Raw genomic sequence first — 12,469 nt, 5'->3', positions numbered from 1 at the left:
CAAGAACTTGAGGTTGCTGCCGTACTCAGGATCAAAAACCCTAAAACATCTCTTTTTCTCTCTCTCTGTCCCTCTTCCTCTTTCTGTAACTCTGCCTTTTCAAGAAGTAAGAAATAAAAGAACAAAGTTTTCTCTAATACACAAGACAGAACACTTGTGTGACCAGGTATGCTGCGGTGGGGGTGGGGTGGGTTAAGCATACACCATGCAGTTCTCCAGTGGACAGCAATGGGATGGGCTCTGACCCAGGGCAGCACTGCCACTGCCCATCTGCAGCCACAGCCAGATTCCGCAGGTGAGTGCACACTCCCAAGGCACTATTTCCACACTTCAGACACCAATTACACAACTCAGCCCTAAACTGGAGCTCCTGCAAAGCTCCTTGGGGGTCTGGGCATAGGAGAGAATACGCTCTCCCACCCTAAATATGTTTCTTCGGCTTATTTCAAGCTGGTTATTTGGAAACACTGCAGATTTCTGTTCTGAAAAGTTACCTGTTCATAAAATATTTACATGTATATTAGTACAGAGTAGAGGCAGGCAGGACATTCATACATGATATCCCTCTTCTCCACCCAAGATTTTTTTCAAAAGATTTAATGTCAGATTGTACAGAGAGAAGGAGAGACAGAGAGAAAGATCTTTCATCCACTGGTTCACTCCCCAGGTAGCCACAATAGCCAGAGCTCAGGCTATCTGAAGCCAGGAGCCAGGAGCTTCTTCTGGGTCTCCCAAGCAGGTACAGGGTCTCAAGGATTCGGCCGTCCTTGACTGCCTTCTCAGGCTACAACCAGGGAGCTGAAGGGAAGTAGAGCAGCCAGAGTAGGAACCGGTGCCCATGTGGGATTCTGGCACATGCAAGGCAAGGACTTTAACTACTAGGCTACCGTGCCAGGCCCCCAAGAAGATCTTAATCCAAGAAGAGAATGGGGGCTGCTAACCTGGTCCCAGCAGATGACCACAGGTGACTGTCACCTGTTATCTACATAATAAGACAGCCCTTGGTTGCTGTGGCCCACTTCCCCCATATTCCATAGCTTGAGCCACTTCCTTTCTCCATCCCTAAACCCCTGTTCCTCAAACCTCTGGGTAAGGCTTGGCCATCCTGCTCCTCAGGAAGTATCACATTGCATGCCTAAGGCATATAATAAAAGCTGTAAATTGTTTTTACCTATTAGCTACTATCAGTTTGCATTACAGACTAAAATCATGCAACCCTTAAAGAGAAAAGAGTAAATTAAAAACTTCTCCACAGGTTAACCCTCTGCCTGTGGCATTGGACTCCCATACCAGCAGTCCCAACTGCTCTACTTCTGATCTGGGCCCTTGCTTGTGGCCTGGGAAAGCAGTGGAGCATGCCTCAAGCCCTTGGGCCTCCGCACCCACATGGTAGACCTGGAAGAAGCTCCTGGCTCCTGGCTTCAGATTGGCTGTTTCAGCCTATTGTGGCCATTTGGGGAAGTGAACCAGTGGAGGAAAGATCTCTTTCTCTTTGTCTCTGTAAAGCTGCCTTTCAAATAAGAAAATAAATGAACAAACCAACCATTAAAAACAAACCAAAAACTTCTCTACAATAATTTGCTGGGATGGTTCCTAGAACTTTGGAAAACGATTTAGGCTTACTGTTTTTCCTATAAAGAATACAGATGACCATCCAGATGAAGCAATGACAGGGTAGGCCAGAGTGCCATGTTCTCTCTGGGCCCACCACTCACTCTCAGCATCTCCAGGTGCTCAACTCATCAAATGGCCTGGTGCAGAAGGTTTCTTAGAAGTGGATCTCCAACCCCTCGCATTTGCTGGTTGGTGGGTGGAGCTTATTAGTGAACCAGAAGGTCTATTTCCTTGGGATGTCACCATATGATCAGCTTCAAGCAGGTGCTGCTCAAAAGAAAATCTTATTTATTTGTGACCACTAAAAGAATGAGTGGGAAGCTGACTCACCAAGAAGCAGATTGCAAGAGTTAGGGGAATGTCCAGAATGTAGAAAAAAGGAACAGGAGGGCAATTCTTGCTCAAGCACAGCCTTCTTCATACTGTTATGGGGTGCAGCCTGTGATAGCCAGCACCCATTGACAGTGGGCAAATGAAGTTTGGCTGTGTCCCCCAACCTCTGTCCTGAAGGTGGGTCCTAACAGCAATGGAATAGTAATTGCATCCTCAACCACTTCCCCCACGTCCTAAATGAGCCAGGATATTGGAAGTCCAATTAGTCTAGGTGTTTTTAGCTACAAGCCCAGTTCCTGTTCCTGCCCATCCTAACAAGCACTAATGAACTCTTTAGCCCACAACACTTAGGTAGGTAGTCGCTCCTGCCTGTGACTCACCTATCAACAGAGAGGGGATGGTATTGCATTGTTGTGTAACCACTCCCCTCACAGGCCCCTTTAAAAAGGCCCATGAAGCAGGGGCTCTCTCTCTTTTTCTGGCCAGGTGCTTCCATTACTCTGGCACCTCAACTCTTGGCTGACCCCAAGCATAGTCCCTGTGTGCTGCTTAGGTGGGACAATGGTTAGAATAATGTTGTTTCTGGTCTGTGTAATATCTGGAGTTCCAGGAGGGGTGAGGCCTAGCAGTAGAATGTGGGCAGAGAAGCCAGGGGAAGGTGAATGTCTGCAGCTTTCTAAGTGTGTCCAGGTTCTTTGTGTGTCCAGGTTATTTGTTGCATGTCTCTTAGGATAACATATATTATTGAGGAAACTGGGACATAGGTTTTCAGCTTAATGGATGGACTTAAGGATGATGACCATTTGTTTCTTTTGGGATTATGATTGGTTGGTTTATGATTAGGTGGATTGCTGTATGGACTTGTAATTTGCTATTGTGCTCTGTTGTCTTCAAGCTTGATTAATAGACTCCTTAATAAACCTTAGACGTGTCTGGTGTGATCTCGCTCGCACCCTGCAACAATACCTTGTGTGTTTAAAACTCTGACTCAGTAGAAGCTGAAAAACATCCTTCCATGTTGTGTCTTTACACTTACTGTCATGCAGTTTTATTTGTTGAAGAGAACCAGAGCTTCTTTTTGATATTTTAACGTATTTTCCTCATCCATCCATAGATAAAAGATAAAGATTTGTGCCTGTATATAATATCCTTGCAAATTTCAGCTTTTACTTGACTCTATCTCCATATGTGGCCCTCGGGAAATACAAGAGTTTTTAACATTTGTGGGTAACTTAAACACTTGTGTTTGCCGTGAATAGAATAAATATTCTTTTCACCTGAAAAAAAAAACAACTGACTCAGACTGCTTCTTGTTGTTTTTCTGGGTTGACTGGAGCTCTGGCTCTCTCCTTGGAATTCAAGGTTGCAAGATAAGAGGTCCTCTGAAAAACAAACTCAAGTCGTAAATCCAATGGTGTTCCTCTGCTTTGCCCCTGTCCTCTTGCTAAATCCTATACACTTAGTTACAGGCTGAAAGATTCAACCCTTGGGGTCAGCGTGTGACTCAACAGGCAGATCCTCTACCTGCAAATGCCAGAATCCCATATGAGCACCGGTCCACGTCCCAGCTGTTTCACTTCTGATTCAGCTCTCTGCTTATGGTCTAGGAAAGTAGTAAAAGGATGGCCCAAGTCTTTGGGCTCCTGCACCCACATGGGAGACCTAGAAGAGGCTCCCGATTCGTGATTTGTGGCTTTGGATCAGTTAAGCTCCTGCTGCTGCGGCCACTTGGGGAGTGAACCAGCAGGTGGGAGATCTTTCTGTCTTTCCTGCTCTCTATAAATCTACCTTAACAATAGTAAATAAATAAATCTCTTTCAAAAAAAGTTTCAACTCTGTAATTCTCTAATCACATGGTCTTATGGGTGACCAGCTGCATTTTGAGTTTATTTGGAGCCCTAGCCTAAGTCACCTCATTAGCATAAGCTCACGTGTGATCCAAAGAGAAACATGCAGGAAAAACAAACACACTCGTATCAGTCGGGAATTTCCAAAAGCTTTGGCATCTCGGGACAATCCATAGTGCATTCTGTAGTGATCATTTGTTTTCTTTTTACAGGAAAAGATTTCCTACTGACATACTGACCCTTGTATTTCTCCCCACCAGGATGTCACAGATAACTGTTTAGGTTGCTACAGACCCATCCCCTTATTTTGACTGTAGTATGCCACAGAACACTTGAGGGGCTGTCGTTAAATGAGCCAATCTCCTATTTATGGATAGTGTCAATGCTCCCGGCTTCCCCTCTAAGGAACTCGGTCATGGACATGTTTGAACATGTTCCCTCGTGCATGACTTCTAGTCTTCTTAAGTAGACACCAGTGCTGGAAATGTTGTCATAGCATACACATGTTTTCCTATTAGTCAGCACTGCCAAATTGCTCTTCTATGAGACTGTTAATTTTGTCCTCGCCCAGCAGTCTATTTCCCTACAATCATGTCATCACAATTAATTGTTCATATTTTTTGTTAATAATTGAAATGATCAAAATGTTGGAAATATAGACAGCTTTTCTTACTAAGTGCTGAGGTTCAACTTTCATTCCTATGTGATCGACCAATTATTTTTATACAAATAACCTGTACTATTATATTTCCATGATTCCATTGGTTTATTGGAATTTTTCTTTTTTTGTAAAAGGGTTTTATAAATATTACTGCCCATTCTCTTTAGCATTATGTGTGTGACAAATACTATATCATAATATGTTACTTGTCTTTTAACTTTGCTTAGGTCACATACCTGTTATTCAAATATGACAATCTTTCAACTGTCTTTACGACACTTTTCATTGTATAGAACTGTTACATGTATTCAGATTTTTCAGTCTTGGTGGAGTCAAGCTTACTGCTCTTTCTATCTTTTGTTTTTGGGATTTGGTTTGGAATAGATTCCAATTTCCCAAAGTCAGGAGGATATTTGACCACTTAAAAATATATTATTCAGGGGCTTTGTTTCTTTATTCGGTTAAGTTTGCTTGACGTATGGGTCTTCACTCACTCCTGAATTAATTTTCATGAATGAGACTATCTCTTGTTATGTTCATTTGGAGAGTGACCCAACAGAAGTGTTCGTGCTTGTTTCTCTCCTCCCTTCTCTCTATGACTTACAAACATTAAACTTAAAAACCTAAATGCTGTAAATTACAGTCATTTTCACATCTGCAGTGTTACTCTGTAAATGATTTCTCTTCTAGGTACATCTCACTGATTCACTCAATTGAAAATGAAAATAGGTTAAGCACCTATTAATCACGATGCTAACGTTTAATCAGGGGAAAGTATATTAGTGCCAACTCCAAGCATTTATGGTGAAAAAGTTGGGAAAACCAAGCTGTTTGTACTTGGAAATGCGAGAAGACTAGTAATCATTAACTGGACAGGTTCCTGGACCTTCAGGCTCCTACCACCCAGCTTAGGTTTAGGCAATAAACACAAGCGAGAGATTCCAGGCCTTTCCAGAAGATCAGGAAACACACAGATAAACCTATCCAAGAACCTCTGGGCATTTTGGTACTTTCCATTTTTTTTTTTTTTCAGTAATGCTTTGATAAACTTCCCCACAGAAAAATCATTGTGCATATCACTACTTAAAACAAACTCCTGTACATGGATTTCCTGGGCCAAAGCTCAAGTGTATTTTGGAAGGTTTTGCCAAAATGCTTTCCAGGAAGGCTTTGGGATCCTGCACCCGCGTGGGAGACCTGGAGGAACTTCCTGGCTCCTGGCTCCAGATCGGCACAGCACCGGCTGTTGCGGTCACTTAGGGAGTAAATCATCAGACGGAAGATCTTCCTGTCTCTCCTCCTCACTGTATATCTGACTTTGTAAAAAATAAGTAAATCTTAGAAAGAAAGAAAGAAACAGAAAGCCTCATCAATGCTTTAACTTGTGGACTTCAGCTAGAGGTGTGAGAGAAGGAAGGAGGGGTAGCAGAAAGGAAAGAAAAAATGTGTAATATAAGAAAGGAGGATGAAAGGACAGAAGTGAGAAAGGAGAATGATGGGCCTGCAGGAAGGCCCAGACCCCTGCCAGCCAGGGCTCTGCCCCAGCTTGTCCAGCTGCTTGTACTGTTTGTTCAGCAGTGCCCTTTATCATCAGAGGAGGAAATGAAAGGGCCAGCACAGATAAAGGCATAGGGCCACATGGGGAGCTCAGTCCCACGCTTGTTTCTTTTAAAGGGAAAGCCCATGTGTGTTGCAACTTGCTTGGTTACTCTGCCCTGACCTTCAGATGTTAGTCAATACCTTCTTCTGTCCAGTGTTCTAACCTTCCTTGTGGTTTCCCCCAGGGTGGGGCCCTGTCAGCATCTGAAAATGAATTCGGACGTTAGCATGCAACATGTCTGAATGTTCAAATGTGTGTGAATTGACCTCGTGTTGACTGGCTGCCTTCTCAAGGTCTCTCCTATTTAAAGGACTTCACTGTGGTAAGTAATGTTAAACACTGCCAAAGAAAACATGGCCAACAGACGCACCGAGACACAGTACGTCAGCTTTGGTTAGCTGAAGGAGACCCTGTCACCAGCCAGTGAACAAGTGGTTTTCTGTGTCTCACCTCGGCTTTGCTCTAAGTGCTCACTGATCCCACTGTCAGCTCAAGTTCTCAGAACTTGTTCTGGTTCCCGGAAGTGCTGGGTTCCAAACATTTTTTTGTTTTGTTTTGTTTTGCTCACATAATCTCTATGGAGTTTAACTGACCTAAGGAGCTTTTTTTTTTTTTTTTTCTTTTTAACAAATCAGACAAGTAGCTTTGGGTACAAAATGTCCTAGAGGAAGTTGTCTCTAAAACTGGCTTAGATTTAGAAAGCAGTGGCTCCACCTAACGACCACAAAATGACACAAACGGTGGTGGTTTTGTTCTCTCCCCCAGGCTGTCTACAAATCTTGATAAACTGAAAGGTTTATCTTTCATCACCTTACTGGACAGTGTCCTCATCACATCTCACTTAAGAACAGATATCCAAATACACCCCAGAAAACTGTGAACAAAAATAATGACAAAAGTAACTTGCACTGTTCTTAGAGACTTTGCCACGACTAAAAATAAACAAATGAATATGGTTATGAACAAAAGAAAGAAAGGAAGAAAGAAAGAAAGGAAGGAAGGAAGGAAGGAAGGAAGAAAGAAAGAACCAAAAGTAAACTCAAGAATACACCAGAACTTCCTCTACTAGAAATGAAAATAGCCTTTGAGTTCAGGGCATAGGAAGATCCTGTGCTAACAGTCCCATCAGGACCCCCCATCAATGAGTTCGTCAAACATCCACAACAGCCTTCTCGGTCAGATGTTAATTTAAATACTGAACAAAAACCTTTCAGATACAGTGCAAGGCATTTCAAGTACAACCCGATCAAAACACACAAGGATACTTTTCAAATATTTGTGGAAAACGGCAAGGGATTTGAAATCCAGGCTGATCCTTTTTTCTCTGTAGGACTCATTTTTCACAAACTTTTGAAGACCCCTTGGTGTCAGCGATCTCCGAAATATTTGAACCAAAATAAGCTGATCTTTTAATTTTACTTCCCATTAATGTTTTAAAAAGACCCCAGACCCTCATCCATAATCATTTTTCCTTTTCAAGCTTGTAGTCCAGTGAAAGCAATACAATAGACATCATTGGGATGAGGCATTCGGAGGAAAAAGAACTGGGTACACTGTGAGAATTTAGCAAGGTTGATGAGTGCTCATGACTCATCCCATGAGTAACGGTCACTTGGTTACTCAGAGAACTGCAATATCTAGGAGTAATGGCTAATATTTTCCTCTGTGTGTATTAATCACAGCAGAACACTGTAGCACTTGGTCAGGTTCTTTGTGTTGCTAGCCTCTAACAGAGTGCCAGATGCACATCAACAGTGTCCAGTCACTATGTATGGACTTGTGAATTAAAGACCAAGAAATTGGGCCCTACACAATGACTCACCTTGCAACTGCCAGGATCCCACATAGGCAACTGGTTCACAGCCGCTCCACTTCTCATCCAGCTCCCTGCTACTGGCCTGGGAAAGCAATAGAGGATGGTCTGAAGCCTCGGGACCCTGCACCCATGTGGGAGACCCAGAAGAAGCTCCAGGCTCCTGGCTTCAGATCGGCTCAGCTCCAGCCATTGCAGCCCGCTTGGGGAGTGAACGGTGGATAAAAGATCTTCCTCTCTGTCTCTCTTCATCTCCATATATCTGCCTTTGCAATAAAAAGAAATGATTTATTTTAAGAGAGATTAGAATCATAGTTTGCTGAATATTGGATTTGAATCTAGGAACTAGGAAGAGAAAGGTAAATTAAAAGGAAACAAGTTAAGGGAACATTAGTCCAAGAAACATTTTTTGCAAAGCACAGTGTTTATACGTACATGCCAAAACGTAGAAATAACCTTATTACAACTGTACTAGTTTTATTCAGTAAAATGACATTCTGCTTACACTAATAAAGGCTTGTTTTTCTCCGTGTATGAGAATCCTTGCTTACCCAGAGAATTTTCAACACAAGAACATTCAGAATAAATTGGCAAATGGCACTATCAACGGACAGTCCTACTTCCAAACACGTGGTTGATTTTATGAGCATGATGATGGATTTGTCACCCACTCTCTCATACAGATTGCTTATTCATTCCCAAGGAAATTTAAGCTTGTATTACAGCCATGAGTCTTATACTTTCAAGAGGAATGTTTTTAATACATTCAACCTGTATTTTTCTTCCCCAAAGATAGTCACCACAACCAGAGATTGAACAAGGCACCATGCTTCCTGCATTCCTGTGACTGTGTGCCTTGTATGGGAGCCCAGTGTCTACGTCTGTCTGCTCTGAATGGACCTTCTGTATAAGAGCGGGCTACTGAAGACAGGCCTTCTTTTCATAGGCAGTAAGGTGGCAAATTCCATTTTTTCTATCTCGTGTATGGCGGAGGGAGAAGTCTTCAAATTCAAAAAGAAGCAAGGCTCTCAGAATAGCATCCAGACATTTACTCTTCAACAAAAAGTATACTTTCAGAGACTATGGGTTCAGATTGTTCATAACATTTTAGGACATGTTTGGAAAAGGGTAATACTCGGGCCTGGCGCTGTTGCCTAGCGGCTGAAGTCCTCATCTTGAATTTATTACAATCCCATATGGGCAAAGATTCTAATCCCGGCTGCTCCAATTCCCATCCAGCTCCCTGCTTGCGGCCTGGAAAAGCAAAGACAACCTAAAGCCTTAGAACTCTGCACCTGCATGGGAGACCCAGAAGAGGGTGCAGGCTCTTGGCTTTGGACTGGCGTAGCTCCAGCTGTTCACTTGGGGAATGAAATCAATGGACATAAATCTTTCTCTGTCTCTCCTCTGTGTATGACTTTCCAATAAAAATAAAATAAATCTTTAAAAAAAGAAAAGAGGATAACAACTGATGAAGGATAACTGACTGTTTCGCATCAGGTACAGTATTTTATTAAAGACACAGGGAGATTTTGCCATTTATTGGTTCATTCCCCACATGCCGGTGCAACTTGGGTTGGGCAAGGAAGAGTCAAGAGCCTGGAACTTTATAACTATTTACCATACGGGTTGGCAGGAAGCAAGTGTTTGAGCCATCACCTCCAGTCTTCCAGGGCGTGCTGGAAACTGGAATTGGGAGTGAAACCAGGGCTCAAATCCAGAATTCTTGGGATTGAGGATGGGACCCGGCGTGATAGTCTAATGGCTGAATCCTCACCTTGCATCTGCCAGGATCCCATTTGGGTGTTAGTTCATATCGTGGCTGCTTCCCTTCCAGTTCCCTCCTTGTGGCTTGGGAAAGCAGTAGAAGATGGCCCAAAGCCTTGGGACCCTGAACCAACGTGGGAGACCTGGAATAAGCTCTGGTTTTGGATCAGCTCAGCTGAGGCTATTGTAGCCACTTGGGGAGTGAATAAAAAGAAATCATGTGTCTTAACACAACAAAATACTATAATAGGGCCCAGCACGGTGGCCTAGCAGCTAAAGTCCTCGCCTCAAACGTGCCGGGATCCCATATGGGCACTGGTTCTCTGTCTTTCCTCTTCTCTGCATATCTGACTTTGCAATAAAAATAAATAAATCTTTAAAAAAATACCCACCGTACCCAGCACGTACCTGGCACCTACCTAACGTATGTTCAGCAAAGCTTTGTTGAGTAAATGAAATTATGACCGCAGTTTTGATGTTAGCAGGCTTAACTCAGTTTGCATTTGGGAACAAAAATGTAAAACCAAAAACATCAATAAACACAGTCTCCATTTTTTTTTTTACAAGATTTATTTATTTGAAAGAGTGAGAGACCTTCCATTTTTCCATCTGGGTCTCGCACAGGTTGGGAGGAACTCCTAGTATGTGAGCCATCACCTGCTGCTTCCCAGGTGGGTTAGCAGAGGTGGAGCAGAAGTGAAGAGCATGGAGACTTGAACTGGTACTTGGAAAAAGCAGGCAGGCATACCAAGCAGTGGCTTATCCCACTGCAACCTGTTGGCGGCCCTTGCACTCTTGTGACTGTCACCTTTGGCTGTTCCACAGATTTACTCCTTCCACAACTAGTTCTTGATAGCGTGGATGTGCAATGTTTTTGATTGATGTAACTGCTTGGAAATACCATGAAGAGAGCACAAAAACCAGGCTTAGATGAGAATTTTAAAAAAATGAAACAGAAGCAAGCTTGCTTTGATTCCGTTTTCTGCCATCTGTTCTTCTGGAGGGAGACGGGGTTGTTTCCTTGGGTGTTGCACGTCTTGGACGGTGCAGGCAGGAGCGATCAGGCATGCGCTCCACCCCAGGCTCTCCTTCTATTGGCTCTCACCAGCAACACAAAAGCAAACACGGGAGGCGCCCTTTAACAGGTGAAGACGGAGGTACAATGGTTAAAAATATGCTGGGGGACGTGAGAGTGAACAGGCAGCATGCTCCCTTCCAGAGCACACGTCAGGCTGGGCTCAGCATGCTCCTGTCATCTGGTGCATGTTCTTCCAGAATTTTCTTTTCAGTGAGATGACTGTATCCAGGGCAAAGAATGTTTATGAGGCTCTGGTTCAAACAGTACATGTTGTATTCATTTACACACATGTCCCCGGCGCCCGTCTTACTCCAGCCTTCCTACTGCATTTTCTCCACACCAATCATTGATGATCAACCCATACTGACTGGAACCTCAGAGTTCCAGTGCACAGAAACCAAATCCTCCTCACACCAATTTACTAATTGACTCAACAATGTTCTTTCCACAAAGGTGATACACGAGCTTCCTGTGGTAAACACAAACTGCTTTGTAAGATACAAATGTTTCTTTGGTAAACAGAAGACCAAAGCAAATGTAAAGCAAATACAGAAAAATCACAAAAAGTAGTGTCAGAACAGACTGACAAACTGAAATTCTTCAAAACAGATCAGGGCAAAAAAAAAAAACTCTCTATAAACGCATTGGCGTACTTTTATTGTGATTAACACCACATAACAAAACGATCCATCATACTGAAGGTGTATTCCATACAGAGCTCCTCGTCATTTGAAGTTATTTTCTCACTGCAAGTTTATAAATAATACTTACGAAAGAAATTCTTCATGACAAAAGGAATGATTGGTTTCCATCAATGTAGTGCGCAATTATCAACAACTGCTTCTCACGCGTGAATATCACAAGAAGCCCAAGACAGGGATGCAGGTCACAATTAAACATGTGGCACCGCATTTCCTCAAATGGAAATCATGTACTTCCCTTGCACCCCAATCACCCCTTGAAAAGTTTGCAGATCCAGTTAAGTATTAACCATCTCGCTACTTCCAAATTCTTCCTCCTTCCTTCTCTGGATGTCTGCTCAGTGTCTGGAGGGGGCTGGCCCTCCATGCCGCCCAAGGATCTTCCTCGGTCACCACAGGAAGGATGGATGTCCCTCACTGAGTTGTTTCCATGGATGCTGCCCATGCTGGGCGGAGGCAGCTGAGATGACTGTCCCCATGAGATGCTCAAAGACCCCAGCAGGTGGCTCCTGAGAGCACTAGCAACAGGCTCTTAACAGGTTCTCAGTGAGGAGTTCAACTCCTTCCAGACCTCGCTAAAAGCTCAAAGACCTGTAAACTTAAAGCTGTCGCTTTTGAAAATAATATCTGACACCAATTCTCTCCTAGAAAAATAGTACTTTGAGAATTATCAAAGATCATCTTCTCCATTTGCTTTCTATAGATATTTCATTTCTATGTATGAAATAATCAGGAAGGAAGGTCAACTAAAACAAAGCAAAAAAAAAATTACATGATTTCAATTCTGACTTGAACACTCTGACCAGGTTATAATATATGTCACTTGGGAGAAGGAAAAGCATCTACTGGCAAGTGGAATCCCCTATTTCCTTAGGAGAGTGGGACTCCTGAAAGCCAGCATTTAGGGCCTGTGACACGACACAGCGGCCACATAAGTCCCTGGTCCTTACTACGGAATTTTAGTTTTCATGTGCTTTACTTGGTATAACCCAACCATCCCACAGACTTCACATCATCGTCTTCACAAAGAAGCATAAATCCTTCTGGCTTTAGAG

Source organism: Ochotona princeps, chromosome 15 (genome assembly GCF_030435755.1).
Source record: "Ochotona princeps isolate mOchPri1 chromosome 15, mOchPri1.hap1, whole genome shotgun sequence".
NCBI lineage: Eukaryota > Metazoa > Chordata > Mammalia > Lagomorpha > Ochotonidae > Ochotona > Ochotona princeps.
The sequence above is the reverse complement of the archived record's forward strand: the minus strand, read 5'-3'. Positions refer to the sequence as shown.